General features: G+C 35.9%; 2 long non-coding RNA genes across 2 annotated transcripts in view; one reads left to right on the top strand and one right to left on the bottom strand.

The window, feature by feature from the left end:
* Nucleotides 1-12,561, top strand: part of LOC138064265 (uncharacterized) — a 45,377-nt gene extending 32,816 nt beyond the window's left edge. Inside the window, exons 5-6 of the long non-coding RNA XR_011137538.1 lie at nt 9,887-10,004; nt 10,549-12,561. This is a non-coding gene — a long non-coding RNA (uncharacterized lncRNA). The remainder of the gene's footprint in view (nt 1-9,886; nt 10,005-10,548) is intronic.
* The window catches only part of LOC104146837 (uncharacterized), a 120,832-nt gene that overhangs the window by 20,031 nt on the left and 84,638 nt on the right, over nt 1-16,163 (bottom strand). The window lies entirely within an intron of this gene.

Genomic DNA, 16,163 nt, shown 5'->3' with positions numbered 1-16,163 from the left:
TGTCTTATATTTTGTCCTGTGACTCATTCTTTGACATTAATTCTACAGTGTAAAGGATTAATGTACTGGAGAATCAATATGCTTTCAGGCAGACACTACATCAGTATGTTTCCCTTGTTGGTCCATATTTTCATTATTAACAGCTTATGTGCCCTCTGTGTATCTGGAGTATTTTTAATTTATTTGATCCCTGTAGCATCCTTGATTGTGTGAGGGAGCTCAGTTAACATGACGGATTAAGAAACCAAAATTAAGACTAATATATTGCAATTAAGATTAACAAACTAAATTACATAAACTGGTGGTAAGGTTTAGTTGGATTACTTTTAGTTTGCAGACATATTTGCTGCTGATCTAATGAGTTTGACTGAGGTGATAATTCCAATTTCATTCTAGTTGCGTAGACCCACTATTTTTAGCGTTCTTGATTTCATTGAATGAGTGTTATCAATATGTCAAAAGTTATCAAGCCAGAGGTAGTTTTATTTACTAAAGAAACTACTCGGAATCATTGTTCTTTAATAGTTACATTGCAAAGGAATCAGTTACAATGAAATTACACTGATTGTAATTTAACAATGATCGTGGCCAGAGTTCCCCAGATGACCAAAGGAGTATGCACTTTGGCTGAACTAATATGAAGAGATTAAGGATGGAGTTGCAGATAAAACCATTTTAATCTTAAGTGTGGAGTATCCTCCTAATTTCTGTAGGTCCTGGGAATATATTCTGCATGGTACCTCCTACAGTGTTCAGATCTCAGGGCCCAAGAGGTAGGAGAAATCATTTTGCATTTTGGCAGAAGCAAGCAGTGACATAATGCCCTTCCAGTAGTTCCTTGAGGTTTGACAGACAAGCTGTGTCTTCTGCCCCAAGTCTGTTTGCATCATGCATATCCTGCGGCTGCAGGACATGTTCACATGCCACACACCACTGCCAGTCAGGCTCTGCCTTTTATTCACAGCACAAAATTGCAGCTATCTCCTGCTGCTGATGGTGTCAAGACTTCCACTGCAGTGGGGCTTGAAGGCCTGCTAGAAGGCTGGGCCATGCCAACAGCTGCATCTGCCTCTCCTTATAGCCATTCAAAGTGAAGAATGTGGTGGCACAAAATGCAGTTGTCAGTTTCTCCCTCAAGGGAGCTATTTAGCTCACCTGGAGAGAAACCTGCAGTGTGGGTGAGTGGTGACTAGCGTGCTGGTAGTATAAATATAACCTTTACTGGTCAATATTAGGTTGGATCAATACAAGGATACAAGAAATTATCCATCATCCTATAATGACAACTTTTGCTCAGTAAAGTGCACTGTTTCTCCAAGTCCATGGTGATTGCCTAGTGATGCCTACAGTGAGCAAGTGGAGAGAAAGCTCTGTTTCTCCTGGCATCAGGTCCAACCACTGGCCAAACAGAGATGCTCTGAGCAGTTCTCCCAAAAGGGCACAAGGCCTCTTCTTTGTCACAGCAGTGGAAGTAAGAGGGTTGAAGCTTTTCCTCACTAATAGTTCAGTCCCTGATGATCAGTTTCTGCTGGGACAGTTCTGATATGTACTGCTCCTTATCAAGACTGTTCGAGAGATTATAGTGTCTTGTCATTCACGAGATGAATCCTAAAATGCCACTGGCTGTAAGCTCTGAGCTGACAGGCCTATACTTTGTACAAAAGTTCTGACAGATACTTTTGCTGTATAGTTTTGGCATGATTTTTAGATTGATTTTTCTGCTACATCAGAACTTTGACATTTGCAGTAGTACATTGCTGAATCTCCCGTAGGTCAGAAATCAGTGAAACTTTCCACTGTATACAGCTACTCATGAAATAATAACCTGTTTCCTTTTGTGCCTTTCTGCACTTCCATTAGTTTTAATTTCACAACCTTTAACAAGAAATCAATGGATTGAAGCCCCTGTGCCAGTAAGGCTGCCCGTTATTTCGCATTTTGTGAAGATTTAGATAAGTAGAATCAAAATTTTTGTTTCCCAACTCAAGATGAACTAATTAGCTTCTTCTGCTTATTCCAGTCATATTTGTGGGTTATAACCATATAGTGCACTTATCAGCTCTAGTCTGTCTGTACGAAAGGCAAGGACTGCAACAGTTATATGTGTAAGAGCAACGACGGTTATTTAAGAACACCATATTCTCGTAAGCAGGGTGCCCTGTCTTCATATTTCAGGTAGTGAGCTTTTAAAGAAACGTAAACAATCAAATAGGAAGAAAAAGGAAAGCTAAAGACAGATGTGACAGTAGAAAGAACTAACAGACAAAAGGGAAAAGAAAGGGTGACAAGAAAACACAGAGGCACACACTCCAGAGGCATATTGTGAGAAGAGGGAAATGCTTTCTAGAGTACATAGAGTCCTTTGAAGTAAGCGCTTTATGTAAGCTCTTGTCCCCTAGGGATGGTAGCATTGTGAAGTGTAGAAACACATTTCTACTTTTATTTTGCAAAGCTTGTGAGAAGCTACCACAATAGATTCCTAGTAAAACCTCTTCTCCTTGCTCCCTTTGTCCTTCATTTGTCCTTAATAACAAAATCATCCTTAAATACCACAATAGCGCTTTAGTTAGATGATATAAATCTAAAATAAAAAACCGCTATGTAATGTTACAAGTAAATAAAGTCTAAAGGTGTCAGAATTTTCAGCATGGAAGTACAGCTTCAGCACTTCCTTTGGAAGGCTTCAGTCTTGGCAGAGTTAAATCTCTGTGATTAGCAGAATTAAAACCTCTGTTCAAAGTATTTATTACTTTTTTGACAAAAGTCTGTGTTCCTGTGTAAATACAGCTTCTGCATATTAGAACACTGAATCATTTTACTAATCTAATGCCAGGCTGTGCAATATTTGCTTTTTTTTTTTTTTTCCTTTATCTCTGTATACAAATAGTTCCCATTTGGACATTTTCTAGATCACTCAGCTTCCTCTTAGGTCCTTTTAATTTGCTATTCTGATACTATTTCATTTTAAGGAAAGTTAAAGGGGAAAAACTGAGAAAATACTGTACTGAAGTTTTTAGGAGAAACTGTTTAGGTAGACACAAGAGGATACAAAGCAGAAAATTTACAGTTTTCTATATATTTCTACATTTATTGAAAATCAGAAGCTTATAAAATACTTCTAAGCAATGATCTTGTCCTAAGGAAATGCTAAAGGTTCGGTCCTAGACTCTCCATATAAATAAAGCATCCATTGATTTCAAATATAGTCTTACCAGGCAAAGAATTTTACATGTAGTCCTCAGTTCTTTACTACAAGGTCATTAGTTTCATAATATTTACAGAGATCATCAAAGAATCTAAAAAAAATTAAAATCATATAAAATTAATCAGAATAATTTATTTCTCCTCAGTATAAAAGAGGTAAAAACACAGTTCCTAGATTTTTTTTAATATACTGAATGCAGGAGAGGATGTGTGGGTATTTAAAGTCCCATGTGACATACTATATATGATTTACTATATATGAACACATTGCACTGAACCAGGCAGTGCCAATGGTGGTAGCTAAACTCCCTTTAGCCTCTACTCCACCCTGAATAGTGTACTTGAGGCTCAGTACAGCCTCAAGCCAGCATCCTGTCACCCAGCACTTTTAAAGAAATGCACTTGTAAGATCAAGAACTGGTTTGCTTAAAGATATCACAACTGGAAAAACAATTTCTTCTTATTTGTGTATGTCAAGTTAATATTGCTTATCAGCTTATTTCAAGTCACTCTTGCCCCTTGGCTGAATACAATTTCTGCCTTCCTTTGCACCTTACACCTCTACCGTTATCAACAACATTTTACAACTAGTAATAATCTACAATTTGACATATGCATTAAGAGGTTGTTCAATATCTTTGCTGGTATAAATTGGCATAGCTCTAATGAAATGAGGGTCGGCCTCCAAATATTTAAGAAAATATATGAAATACATTTAAGAAAAGAGAAAACAGTATACTTCTCATTTCCAAGCTACTCATGAGCACTTTAGAAACAACACTGATTCCAAGCATTAACTTTCACTTAATCAGATGAAACAATATAGGTGTGGTTAGGGATTTTTTTCCTTTTTTTTTTTTCCAAATGTTGACCTCAGTTCAACTGAAAATTTATAGCACTGATGAGACTAAATTGTTGCATAAAATCCACTATTTTATAGAGTGATTTTAAAAAGCTGTGCAAAGCACTGTCATCAATAATTCAAAGATGAACTTAAAGAAGGGATATGCAATAAATAGTATGACAGCTTTGTCATTAAAATTGAAATTTGGAGACAGCAACATCCTTAATACAGGTAGCCATTTATAGTTCTGCGGCTTGGAAACAGAACGCATTTGGAAAGCAACAATCATCCTGTGCATCTTTCATCAAAACCAAATTGCAGTGATGTTGCAGCTATGAAAGGATCATCCGGAATGTGGACAGTAGAATGTAGAAGTGTTTCACAAAATATTTTAACAATTAAATTTTGTCTATAACTGTACATAAAAAGACAAAAAATCTGGCCAGAGATTGGTTAAGTACAATTTTAATTGTTGCTAAATAATATAGAAATTACACGCAGAATTTATTCCAGGATTCCAGAGAATAGAAAGTAAGAAAAAGTGTTGGGAGATATTTTTCTTTCTGAAAACATTTTCCAGGCATTTGTTTTCTTTCTATGTGCTGTGACTGATTCTGTAAGGATTCCCTTATGGAGAAGAGTACACTGAGATTCAGGATGTTGCTGCATTTTGTTGCTGGCTGCTATAAACTTCCTTAGTAACTCTATGTAAATCACTATCTCTGCTTCAGTTCTCTTATATGAAGCAGAGATTGTTTCTACTTTTTCACTACCTTATTTTTACCTGTAAAGTGTATATTCCTAAATAATCTCCTACTGTATATTTGTACAGAACCTCATGAAATCTTGACTTTATTAATTGAACAATTAGAAGTCACTAGCCAAAGATCAAATACAGCTGTCAAGCTTTGCCAGTTTTACATTAGTAATTTAGAGCTAAGTGCTAATAATGAAGGTAAAAAAGAGAGAGAAAAATTAATCTCAGATTATTTGTCAAACGATTTAAAAATAAATAAAAAAAACAGTTCTAAAGATGTTAAATCTTGCTTATTCTGCCATAAAAACTTACAAGCTTAAATTGCCTTCAGTCAAGTATGAGCCACTGATTAACAGAGAGCATCATGTCTCTATTAAAATAGAAAGTTATATTCTCCACTGTTCAAAGAGTATTAACTCTCCTTTGATCATCTCTTCACCATTTGTGGAATGAAACCACACCGATGCTTTAAGAAGTGGTAACAACCTTTGAAACACGCATGATCTAATTTTTCCTCTAGAAAAACAGAGAACTGAAATATAGGAGAATCAGAACCAAAAAATCACTTGTTCTCCCCACTTCTTTGGAGAATCTTGTTTTTTATTTAAAAATATATGTTTTCCCTGGAAGTGAACATAGAATAAAAATTCTTAGTTTCAAAAAAAAGTTTAATATATATTTGTCATTCACTAATCAGTTGTACAATACTGCTGCCAAAAAAAAAAAAAAGTGGGAAAATGAAATGTACCCCAGAAAAACCTGCCAATGGGCTGCCAATTTTCCAAGACACTTATCACTCCAGTGTATGCTGCACACTTTTGCTAATCCTCTAGCTTTTAAACTCTCATTCTTTATGATGATAATGAAGATAGCAGAAACAGATGCTTCATCTTGACCATGAAAGAGAGGGAAAAGAGTGACTGGATGTTCTTAAGAAAATGAAGATTGTGATCAACAGACACTTGGAAGATTAGTATAAACACTGTGTTCAAAGCCCATTGAAAAATGTGGATAAACTCATTAATGTTGTAGCATATGATTACTCTCCAGGGTTGGTGAAACATCATAAAGTTTGTGTTAGCGTAGATACAAGCGGACTACCAGATAAATAATTCAATTAATTCAAACTCTTTCTCTCACATGCTTAATTGTAAAGAACCTCTCCTTATTTCTGATGCATGTTTCTTTATTCTTTTGTTCCATGGAAAAACAAATAGCTGAGCTTACTGATCACGTGTTTTTGTTATCAGTATTTGTTTTCTGTGAACTGGTATACAAGCTCTCTGAAGCCAAAGAACGTTAAAAGTGGGCGAGCTCTTCAACTCCAGTGAAAATTAGAAATCAGATAGAAGAAATGCAAGGTAGAAACTGAGAATGGTAAGATATATTTTGAAAGATGAAAGGAACATAGAAGAGCAGCAGTCTAATTAAACCAGAAGTGGATACGCTACATCCAGAGCACTCTTCTGTAAATGATACATCATTAAAAGACATTAAAGCTTCGTTCTTTAGGAAAATTTGTTACTACTGAAATAAGAGATGAAAATATATGAGAGACTACATTAATGTTATAAACACCAAACCCTAAGAATAAAAGATAAAGAGCTGGAAGAAAAATACCTTTTAAACAAATAACTAATTCTGGAATACATCCAAAAAAACAAAATACAGACTATTAGATTGAAAAGAATGGATAGTCGTAAGAGCTGTAGTTTATATTGATTGTATATTGATTATAATTATTTCCATATCTTATGCTATCCTATTCAGAAGATCAAAATATTCTTCATAAAGCTAAGCTGTCACACCTCACAGTGCTAAACAATAATCTTTTATTGATGTATGGGGTCAATAAAAGGCAAGCTTTTTAAAAGTAGTCATCATTTTTGGATACTATAGTATTTAGGTACTCCACATATGATTTACGATAGGCTGTTTTTCTGGCCCTTTTCTACCTAAAGTCTGCAGGCTCTACTGCAACACCTTTGGAGCCCAGGACATTACTCTCTGGTTACAAAAGATGGAAACATCCCTTCTCTGTGGTCAGTTCTGCAGCAGGGGCTGTAAGTCATGAATCACAGAAGTCGACTGTAGCAGGGCAAGAAGTAAAAGGGATTATACCTGCATACTGTTCTTATTTTTCACAGCATTATAAAACTATTAGGCTATGTTATTGATAGATGCATCAAAAAAAATTATAAAGCAGCTTTGGCAAAATACTGCTGAGAAGATGCTGTAATAGTAATGTGATGCTTTTGCTTCCTTTTGACGAGCATATATTAAAACACAAATGTTTAAGTGTAACTGAACTATATGTGATACTCAAACATGTACTAGTAATGTACAAAAGATTAGTAGATAACCTTAAAATCTGCAATAGCAGCAATTGCTAAGGTCATTAGTAAACTGAGCCAGTTCCATAAATGATTCAGAACAAATAGTGATTCATCAAAAGTCTATTCTAGGAAGTTGAAAATAAATTTTCCCTCAATTTTCTTCACTAAATCAGCTATTTTTACAACATGTTTTCATTTGCTTCGATCACAGCTTGCACTGCAGAACATTTTGCAAGGTTAAATATACTGAATTGAGAAGCCAGGGTGTAAAATGTTAGTGGGGTGAAAATACACTAGTGTTTAAAGAAATTACATTTCTAGATAGCAGACAGTTAATCAAAATGTGTTTGATATTTTGGCCCTTAAGTCAATAAAGGCAAAAGAGAAAATAAAAGACACAGGACTCTATTGTTTCAGCTTTATTCATCTCAAAAAGCCCTTTCACAACTTCACTAGCAAGGAATATGATTTATATTTTCTTACATTATACATTTTTAGGCATAGGGATGATGTTCCCTTGGCTTAAGGGAGTCCTAAGTATTGTAAGGATATTCTTACAAGATATTGTAAGCATGCTATATCCTATAACCATATAAATGATAAATAAAGAGCTGGATTTAATTATTGATATTAATACGGAAACAAGAAGAGACAATAGTCAAAACAGTAACTTCCAAGGCAACATTTAAAAAAAAACAATGTAAAACTCTATTGCCTGCTGACATGGCAGATGGTTTTTGAAGAAATACCAAGCCCAAGGTGAGTTTAGACTTTCTACAAAGCCAATATTCTTGCAGTGAGCCAAGTCTCATGAGAGCTCAAGACAAAAAAGCTAGCTCAGAAATGCTATGTAAGATCATGAGCATATATTTAGTCCGTTAGTTGGAACAGCAAATATCAGATAGTGGGCTGACCATGTTCAGATCTTCCAAAACATCATAGGAAGCAAAACTGAAATGTTTGCATCAGCGTACAGGGTAAAACACACAAAAGAAGGTAAGCACGGACAAGGAAAAAGGGATCACCACAAGATTTTAAAAAGCCCTTGCACATGCCTTTGCTTTGCAGGCACTGTAGTTATTTTTTTTTTCTGGCTACCTTGTAGACACACAGTAGCTGTTCTTATTATCTTCAAATTAAGCTTAGTTTAAAATAGAATTTCTTACGCAGTGTTACAAATTCTTATCATAGCATTCACGCTTTGCAAAACATGAGATTGTTCCCAGTCCCCAGCCATTGGAGTCATGTGATGAAGCAAATCATTTTCCCTGTAAAAGTAATTTTCATTTCCTTACTGTTTACAGATCTCAAGTCATATCCATGACTTTAGAACTAGTTTCAAGATCTGGAGTTGGCATTTATTCTTGCATTACATAGAAATTCTCTTATATTTGTCCTTGTGTGAATGGAAATTTTTTTTAAGAGTTTGAGTTCTGATATATTTCTTTGAAAAGCTCCCTTTTGTTCTTCGCAGTAATTGTTATCTGCATAACTTTCACAGGAGAATTTGATGTTAAACTGCTGAGTATGATGGAGGTTAAAAAAAAAAAAAAGCATTCTCCAACCCTTTTGAATGGAGTAGTGGCAGCAGCACAGGTACTGAGAAGAGAGTCTTGAATCTCTGAAAACTGACTCTAGCAACCCTCTAAGGAGAAGTGCTCACAGCTGACCAGGACGTTCAGCAAAACACAGGCAGTTAAAAGACTTGTAATTGTCAGGCAGGCCCTGAAGAAGAGAGGTTATAAAGGGATGAGGAAAATTGTGACAAAAACAGTCAGGCAAGACAGACCAATTTTTAGACAGAACTTCTTTCTCCAAATAATGCAGGCAGAGAAAAAAAACACTTTCTTCAAGAACAGATGGACACATGAGAAATGCTGACAAAACGAATGGAGTCAGCAAATCCAATAGTGATGAAGAAATGCAGTTGGGGTCGGTTTATATTGTGCAACAAAGGTGAAACAGGCCATGGCAGAGACTGAAATTGCAGTCAATTCTGGAAGGAATCAATTCCTTCAGTGCTGCACTTATTGATATTAGTTCATAAAAGTAAAAGGAATTTGTTCTATTCTCAGATAATCCATACCCTTGTTTTATTAATATAAATACTGAGCTGCAAATGCAACTATTTAATATTTTAAACTGGATGTAGAGCCTTTGGTCAAAGTAAGCCTCTTCCATTTGCTGTGGTGTAAGCGGTTTTCAGTGAAGCAGTCGTGTGTATACAAAGGAGTAAGTGAGAGCAGCATTTGGCCCACAGCAGTTTGTGAGTGATTCCTAAGGATTTTCAAAATGATGTTTTTTTTGCAGATCAGGAGTTTTAGAATAGCAGAGGACTGCACTTTCCACTTGTGTAAAATGAATGCTTATTGAAAATTAAAAAATATCATTAAAGGTCAATGTAAGCCCAACATTTAGGTTTCAGAAATGCTTTCAGATAACCTATATTACATTGAAAAAATTTGGAGTGATTTTTTTTTCCTTCAATTACAGTTCTCTAAAGACAAAAATACTATCCTGCAGGATTTGTAACCTAACAAAATGTATGAGAGAGAAAACATGAAGCTGAGAGAAAATTATGTCAAATTTCTGCTGCCTTGGCTGTCCTAAGAAAGTGTGTCTTCTATAAATGGAATTGAAGCTCTTTCTCATGAAGTAGCATTTCTACTATAAAGAAGCTTAAGTAGTACATAAAAAGCATTCTTCAAGATGTTATCTTTAAAATTCTCATTCTCGTTCTTGGAGGTGGGGGAGCAAGAAAGGGGAGCAGGAATTAATTTCCCTGGAAGATGTCATAAATTGAAGGATGTTACCAGTCTCTCTAGTGGAATTCTAAAGAATACGTGCCTGAAAATGACACCCAGTAAGTCCTATAATCTAAAGACTTTCATGAAGCTTCCTTTTCCAGTATTAGAGTTTACTGTGTTAGTTCATCTTGATGCCCTGTTTTGCTCTTTGTCTTTAACTCATACAAAATAATATAGGTTTGGAGTAGCAAGGATAGTTAATGTTGTTAATGTCTCCCTTGCACTGTAGTGATGGGGCAATCACTACAGCATGACTTATATCTAAGCACTTTATGAAACTGAGCTTTAGAATTGATTTTTATAATCAAGTAAGAAAGAAAAATAACCATCAGCAAATCTGTTGCTTATATTTAAGTGGTGTTACCAAGGGAATGCAGTGCTACAGATCTGGGTGCAGCGATCTTGACTCCTTGTTTCATAGCATACTTGCTGTTGGCCAGTGCTGGCCTGAATTTGGGTCACACAGGCAACAATTAGGAATCATTTTCAGCTGATGATTACTTTCTTAGAGATCATAAATAACTGCTGCTTTTTATCTAGTTTATGGAGTGGGATATTCTCTTAAACAGTGACCCTAATAACACTGTCTCTTATTAACAGAATAAAAGTGAATATTATGAAGAGTAAGCTTCTATCCCTGGTCAAGAGTCAACTTCATTTGGAGGGGGTGGAGAATGAGGTGCTGGAGAATGAGGCGCTGGAGAATGAGACACTGGAGCATGAAGCACATATTTTACACTCCTTGGCAGAATCTGTAGAGGAATAAACATCAGAAGCCCCTCACTAGAACATGCATTCTTATTCTGGGGGATGCAGCCTTCAAGGAAGCAAAGAAAGGATCAGACTCTTTTTGAGACTTCCCACATTACCTTCTATCTGGATGTAAGCAGCGGATTTGTAAGTCACAAAACAAAAATCGTACTGGGTTCATGAAGTGAGCTAAGCACTATCTGCACTTTCTGCGATTTCGCAGAAAAGGACACAGAGCTTGCTTGCCAGACTTACTGTCGGCCCAATGGATAGGTGAAATCTTGTGATCACCATTAAGAGGGGAGAAATGAAAGAGAAGAGCTACCTACAATGCCTCGTTACCTGCATTGTTTCAATAAATTATACTGTTTCTTTGTACAGATGGTAAATGTTATCACATCTCTAGCCCCTAAATATGCATCCACTGCTGATGTTCATAACATGTCTCCTATAAGCTTAAGGCTGAACAATTTGTCATCTCATTAAGCCCTTTGGAAGCAGTTATGCCTCAGGGGGTTCAGTCAATCAACAGCAGTAGAAAAGAGCTGCATTTCAAATTTTCTTATTTATAGGACTTGAATAAGCAATGAAAGTGGGTGCGAAATACTTTTAAACTAAACGTGCAATCATCATCATAACTTGGAATCTGAATACATGACATTCAAAGTTGAGCAAATTGCTTGTGTTTCAGAAGCTTCACCGGAGTTAATCGGCAATCAGAAATCACTCAGCTGGTATGCAAAATAGTAATGGGGGAGAAGGGCTGCAAAATGACTAGGGAAATGGCGGAGAGGAACTAAGAGTTTGCATGCAATTATTCAATCAGTAACATCACCAGCAAAAGGTGCAATAACACAGTTGTCCTCAATCCTCTTGTGCACATCAGGAGGAGAATACCCACGGAAACCATGACTACAGTGTGGGTATACTGTATCACAGCAAGTATCCCAAGGATACCTCATATAACACACTGTAGGAAAATGCAGAACTGTCAGGCAGATGCACACTGTTTTAAATTACTACCAATGACCCTGGGATAACTGACTGAAAGCTGAAGAACATCACTCTGTGGGATAATTGGCTTGATATTTCTGGGATTAGGATTTCAGTTACTTCTAGGGACAGACTTCACCATGTCAGGCTGAGCTTTCAGTTCCACAACACTACACAGTCTTTCAAGCCCTGAATGTCTCGGTCCTGCAAGATCACTTTAATCTGTATTTCTATTGTTCTCACTTTATGTATATAAGAACATACTTTACAATACTGAGATACAAAATGAGTCCTTCTGCACTCGTCCCCCTCGTACTTGGTAAACATGCATCAAGAGTAGATATATTATGTAGAAGATAACCCTCTACCATAAAGGGCAGCATTTCAATAGAAAGCCTTTGTACTTCAGTGCTCCTTAGCCCTTCCTTTCCTTTCCTATAGTTCACCTCTTACTCTGCATGAATATGGCTAAGTGAAAAATGGAGTGGTCAAAGCATTTTCTTCCTTGGCACCTGCACAGTTCTGCTGTGTATGGTTTACAGTGTTAGGGTGTTAAAGTCTGGAAGCAGTGGGTCATATCCTCAGACAATATACATCAGTATTGTTCTACAGCAGTCATGAAGCTACATCATTTTGTACCAGATGAAGATATTGTCTGTAGACTGTGATTTTAAAAAATTAAAGGAATATATTTTCCTGCTCAGTTTTCCTTCCTTTAAACAAAACCCTTTCTAAAACACATATGCGTGTACTCTTAGTATTTTAAACACTGACAGCTGCCATTTCTGTTATTGATTTGATCCTCCATTTATTCTGCCTAGGTAAACTGTTCTCATGGAAATTATATTTTACAACATTTCTTAAGAGCACACAGGACACTCCAGAAATGTAGAGTTTCTCCTTGTTTGGAAAAATTAGACTCAAATCTGAGAAACTAACTGCATAAACCCCAAAATATAATTTTAGACATCATCATTTAGTGTTTTAGGCTTTAACATCAGAAACTATGTCTGAATTATGCTTGTAAACATAACTTCTTCTTTAGTAAAATATCTGCAGATCCACTCAGTATGAAAGCCTTAAAACCAAATGATTAGCCAAAGTTTTCATAAAATCAAACTTTCAAGAGGAAAAAGCATAAATGTCGGAAGAAACTCTACTGCTAGCATTGGAATGGAATATATGTTCTTACATAAAAGAAGTTAAGCTCTTCAGTTCTTTTCTGCAGAAAGAAAAAAGAACTATTTCCTCATTGCTAAATGTTATCTTCCAGTAAAGAAAACATTAATGTGAGACAGTCTGCTTTGGCACAGGGACAGCTCCATGGAAAGATATTCTAAAACAGGAAGTGAACAAAATAGTTAATGCTAAGAACATTATTCAGCTGCCATAGAGGTACCTGGAAAACTCTCGCTAATTTCAACAGGAGTTGAATTTGGCCCTATGTTTACAAACTACTGCCAAAAAGTTTGATAAAGCAAAAACATTAGTAGAATATGTTGTTTAAAACAAATGCAATGAGATGGAGAACAAATCAGTATTTTTCAGTAAAAGGGAAACAATTAAACATCATTTCAACTGAGAAAGGATTAATTTAAAGACACTAAACACAGGAAATATATTAAACAACTACAGCATACATAATCAGAATGTGCCACATTTACAAGTCATTTAAAGTTTGCTACGGATATTTTATGTGTCTATATAGACTATTTGGAAAAAAATTCAACAGAGTACCAAATATAGAGGGCCTAACTCTCTACTGCCTTATAGCAATGCATAGCAAGCATAAACTCATTGCTTTAGAGGTGCTATACAAGTAGCAAACAGCTGTGAAAGAAAAATCAGCCAGAAATTATGAGTAAATACTCTGAAATTGAAATAAATGAAGTTGCACTGCTCTAGCACTGGAATTAAGCCAGGTTTGAAACAGCCTGACAAAATAACAGTATATACTGATCATCATTAAAAAGCCAGTATTCATCCACAATTTTAAATATATATAAGTTTAAATAGGTTCACTTTCACAGTCATTTATAGACCTGCCACTGCAATGGATTTGTGCTGCTGTATGTTGGTGTTTCTTCAGATATCAATAGATTAAAATAATTTAGGGAAGGCAACCACTGTACTACTTATACATAATTCTACATATGCATTCAAATAATGGTCAAGATGTGTTATATATGCTTCTCTGCCCCCGAATTACAGAGGATATATATCTGTTACAGTTCTTACCTACTAAACAGAAACATTCAGCTCAAGTTGTTTCCACAAACAATGCGTATGGTCTTCCGTTCAATACCCATGTCAATCACTTTGTTAACAATTATCCAGATAAACATTATTATCCTTTTATTTCAAATGGAAGAATGTGATTTTCCTGGGATGAAACAGCAAAGCAAGGGAAGTGGGGGCAGAAGACACCTTAGAGAAGCCATATCCATAGATCATGCCAAACACACAAGACAATTTCCAGATGACTATGGTCTCCAAGAGGTTGCCTACTGTCTGTCACTGTATTCCAACTTACAAACAGTACTCAAAGTAGACATGATAGCAATTAACAGGAGTTTTGGTAGCTCATATCACTGACCTTTTTTCTCCTTTTGTTATTACAACATGCGTAGGTAAACTTCAACAGGGAATTCAGTTGCTACCCCTTATTCTTCTACAGTTTACAAAGCAGGTTTCATAGCTACTATGTGCAGATCACATGCAATCATCACCTAATATCAGGCATAACCTTTCTCCCCATCTCTCTCACCTGCACACACAAACACACAGAGCCCGGAACTGCATCTGAGATGGGAAAGTTGAAAATCATCACCTCCAATATTGTATGCCCACAGGTAAAGCTTAAGATTTAAAACACCAATAGGTTCAACACTGCGCTAAATATTCCAGGCAAAAACATATTCAAACATCCTCTGGATACCATAATACAGTATGAAGTCCATTGAAATGTTATTTCAATCACAGATATTGGTGGATGAGCTGGATTTGTTCTTCATATTGTCTAACTATCACAAAGTAATCCAAGTTCTTTGCCAAGAAGAACTCTGAGGTAATACCACAGTGTAAAAAAAAATGGTGTTCCATTTATTTGTCTCTACTTTAAGCACTAAACATCTTTCATTCATATTCAGTAAGGAAGTACTTTCCAGGCATCCAAACCTCATACCCAGATTCCAGTTTGAGATTTGATTATCCACCTTAATCCCATTAGACACTAATCTTTTAAACAGCAGGAAAATTGCTGACAAAACACCACAAAGAACATTAAAATTCCATTCACAGGGGGAATTTAATATTACAATTAGTTGTAGTAGCAACATAAGTATTGTAATTGTTTACATTTATTTAGCTATTCAGTGAGAATTAAAAAAATATTCAAGGAAATATCAACAGCAATTGTTCTCTAAGTGAAAAAAGGTGGAGGAAAACAAAACAATTTTAATTTCTAACCCACAGGATTAAGTTCCATTTGCTAAGTATCCAACTTAGATATTGTTAATAACTTTACCCTAGTTCTTAGGAAATGTGACTTTTTCCTTCTCCACATAAATGAAATACATTTAGAGTATTCTTTTAGAGTTATTTTTATCAGAAATAATTCCTAAAAGAGTTGGGTGGTATAAGGAAATGTGAAGTTTTCCATTATTTGGGGAAGGAACCTAACGACAATTGCCGCAAAACACCGAAGTCCAATTCACGAAATGAACTGTACAGTAGGGGATCTCATTTCTGCTTCCCTGTGCTAAATCCCTTTATCCTAAGACAGGCTCATCTAGCCCTAAATTATTCCTGCCAGAATTTTGCCTAAACCACTACAAACAGCCTCCAGTGATGAGGATTCCACAGTCTTTTGAGGCAATCCATTTTAGTGCTTCACCATCATTACTACTTCACCTTATTCCCTAATGTCTAACCTGGATCTCTCCTGCTGCAGTTTAGGCCATGACTTCTTTTTCTACCCACCGTGTTTGTAGACAGTATACTGCTTCTTCCTTTATATCTGTTTGAAGGTCAACATGCTCAACTTTCTTTAGACTAAGCAATCCTATCTGACTCAATCTTTCCTCAACTGTCATATTTCCTAAACCCTTATCATTCTTGTGGATCTCCTCCAGCCTCTTCTGGAACTGTCCACATCTCTCTCAAAGTATGATGTCCATAACTGGCTGCCATACTACAGCTAAGGCTTTCCCTGTGCTAAACAGAGCAGAACAATTTTTTCATGTCTTATAAACCATAATCCTGTTTATACATCTTCATATAGTATTTTTTTTTCTCAGAATAACATAATATTTTTGTCTCGTATTCCTGTTGTGATCTAAAATAACTCCTGGGACATTTTTTAGATAATTCCTACCTAGCCAGGTTTCCCTGCACTCTCTACATGTAGCTAAATATTTTTGATAAAGTGAAAATTTTTGTCCCTATTACATAACATTTCAAATTTCAGAGTG

This window comes from Struthio camelus, chromosome W (genome assembly GCF_040807025.1).
Source record: "Struthio camelus isolate bStrCam1 chromosome W, bStrCam1.hap1, whole genome shotgun sequence".
Taxonomy (NCBI): Eukaryota; Metazoa; Chordata; class Aves; order Struthioniformes; family Struthionidae; genus Struthio; species Struthio camelus.
Note: the sequence above shows the minus strand (reverse complement) of the source record. Positions and strands in the feature narration are given on the sequence as shown.